The sequence below is a fragment of the Camelus bactrianus genome, chromosome 12 (genome assembly GCF_048773025.1).
Source record: "Camelus bactrianus isolate YW-2024 breed Bactrian camel chromosome 12, ASM4877302v1, whole genome shotgun sequence".
NCBI classification, from domain to species: domain Eukaryota; kingdom Metazoa; phylum Chordata; class Mammalia; order Artiodactyla; family Camelidae; genus Camelus; species Camelus bactrianus.
In genome coordinates this window covers 14485391-14487596 of record NC_133550.1, presented here as the reverse complement: position 1 = coordinate 14487596, position 2206 = coordinate 14485391, and the positions used below count along the sequence as shown (strand labels likewise).

The window sequence follows — 2206 nt, the reverse complement described above, 5'->3', positions numbered from 1 at the left end:
CTCTCCCCAAGGCATTAGCTCTTACTGGAAGAGAGGCATCCTCTCCATCCAAATCCCAGTCAAGCAGACAGCTGGCCAATCCCTCTGCCCATCTCAGGTCAGATTCCTGGGAAACAGACTGTGAGATGGAGATTTGTGGGCAGAAAATGTATGAGGAAGTGCTCTTAGGATCAAAGCTATGAGGGAGTGAATAAAGCAGGATTGGGGTGGAGGGCCATCCACTAGACACCCCTAATCCCTGCAAGACTGATCCTGCTTATTGCTCTTAGCCTCGCCCCACTCCATCATCGCATCTACAACTGCAGGCATGATTCTGGAGGTGGGTTCTCCCCCAACTTGGCCCGATTTTCCTTCAATGCTGTTAGCTCCCTCTGGCCCCCTTCACCCTGGGCTAAATTCTGTGTTACTCCCCACCCCAGCTATTCATAGCATCCCTACAGGACACTGATTCTGGTCCAATGATGAATGTTTCTGGGATTCTGGACTCCTAAGGAGCTCAAGTACTATTGGAATCCTTGCCTCAGACAAGCAGATTAATAAGAAAAACAAAATGCCCACCCGAAGAGAAAATGGACTAAACAAATGAAGAAACAATTTCCAGAAAATGAAAATTAAATCGCTAATAAGCATATTTACAATGATCAACATCATTAGGAATCAAAGAAATACAAATAAAACCTTAAAAATTGTCAAAAATTCAAAAAAAACAACACAATGTGTTCATAAGATGAGAAAAACAGAAGGTCATACATCACTTGGAAAAGTATCAATTGGTACAATCTCTCTGGATAGCAGTTTGATGAGGTAAATCAAAATTGCAAAGTGGCCTTGCAATTCCACATCTGAAAAGTCATCGTAAAGAATGAACAGGACAAGTGTTCAGAGATATGTTTTGACTGCAGCAGTGCTTATTAGACTGGAGAAAAACAGAAATAACATTTGCATCAAAACACTATGCTACGTCCATATAACGAAATATTGTGTAGTCATTAAGAATGATGAGCTCAGCCATGGTGACAGGAGGCAGGGTGCGGCTCCTGGAGGTCAATAGTGGGAGCCCGATGCAGAGTGGCAGACTCCGCTGGGCCCCAGGCGGCAGGATGGATGCTGCAGAGGTGACGGAAGTCTCCGAGGAGAGCTTCGCACTGTCTGCCATGGAAGCTGAGTTTGATGTTGTGGTTGGATCTCTGGAGGACATTATCATGGATGCCGAGTTCCAAGAACTGCAGAGAAATTTCATGGACAAATACTACCAGGAGTTTGAAGACTCAGAAGAGAATAAACTCACCTACACGGTAATTTTTAATGAATACCTTTCACTGAGAGAAAAGTATATTGAAGAACAGATAGTGGAGCAGATACCCGCATTCAACACGGCAGCTTTCACAACAACGTTAAAGCATCATCAAGATGAAGTGACTCATGACATATTCAATGTGCTGCTCACATTTACGGACTTCCTGGCCTTTAAAGAGATGTTTCTAGAGTATTGAGCAGAAAACAAAAGGCTGAGGACTGGACTTCAGCAGTGGTTTAGTGGTGACTTCCTTGTGCAAATCACCTGTACCAGCTTCCCAGAACAATCTGGGGCACTAGCTCCCACGTCCAGGCAAGGGAAGCCCTCTGATGTCATGGGCCCTGTAGTTGGGAAGAGGCTTCTGCTCCTGATGATGAGAGAATACACCTTGGGAAGACTGGCTCTGTCGTGCAGCTTTTTATTAGTGTTAAGCATTGATAGGTCAAAAAGATAACTTACTTGACCCTCCCAGGACTTCTGCTTTTTTCTGAAACACCTTCTTCTATTCAATAATCCCTGCCGAAGTAGACACCTCTCCAAGGTGCTTCTGAGAGTCTGGCTGCTCTGGGGCAAGACTGTGTCAAGAATTCCACCTGGAAGGCCCCTACCCCAGCATCTATGTTCTGTGTGATGGAATAACACCCTCACAAGCCCTCCCTGTCCCAAATGCCACAGGCGGCTTTGCCTGAATCTTCCGTGCGCTCACAGCTCCTTCTCCTGGGCAAGCACTTCGGTCCTTCAAACACAGCGGCCGACCCATGTGGAGTTTTTTACGATTTGGGGAGCACTTACCTAGGGTGTTAAAACAGCTGCTTCTGTCTTCAGACTTCTGAAACTCCTACTTACTGCACACCATTATGGGAAAGTCAGAACTAGTCTTGTCTATGGGAATAGACGAGAAAAGATGTC

General features: G+C 45.5%; 1 pseudogene; it reads left to right on the top strand.

Moving 5' to 3' along the window:
• Window positions 1-1010: 1010 nt before the first annotated feature.
• LOC105076371 (ADP-ribosylation factor-like protein 2-binding protein pseudogene) lies at window positions 1011-1596 on the top strand (annotated as a pseudogene).
• The last annotated feature ends 610 nt before the right edge of the window (window positions 1597-2206 follow it).